This window comes from Echinops telfairi, unplaced genomic scaffold (assembly GCF_000313985.2).
Source record: "Echinops telfairi isolate 266 unplaced genomic scaffold, ASM31398v2 ScPeMD7_3;HRSCAF=10, whole genome shotgun sequence".
Lineage (NCBI taxonomy): Eukaryota > Metazoa > Chordata > Mammalia > Afrosoricida > Tenrecidae > Echinops > Echinops telfairi.
In genome coordinates this window covers 30,394,372-30,394,795 of record NW_022103899.1, presented here as the reverse complement: position 1 = coordinate 30,394,795, position 424 = coordinate 30,394,372, and positions in this window count along the sequence as shown.

The following is a 424-nucleotide window of genomic DNA, read 5'->3' as shown; positions in this document are numbered from 1 at the left end:
GAAATTGCTCCACCTGCAATTTTCAGTTGAACTGATTATTCAGTCACAGTCCATACACCTGGTGGGTTCTTCAATCAATGGAGACACAGAAGTTATGATTTCTCATGTCTGCAGGTAGATAGAGGAAGGGCTGGAAATGCCAGGAGAGTTCAGAACCACAAAATAGTGGGATCAAGGTCTAAGGTTCAGTAAATGTAGAGCCAGGGACATCATAGGAGCTTGAACATGTATTGATGAGGGTTTGATGGAAGTTTCTTTTCTGTCCTACTCAGTGGCCACTATGATCACTGTGAAGGTCATTAGTGCTGCTCACCAAATATTTATCTTTTCGAGTTCAGGTACATGGCAGGATTGCATTCACGTCCAGTTGCTTTGTGGTGGGATGGAGCCATTTGGACTATTCTGTTGAGGAGATTGCAAGCCA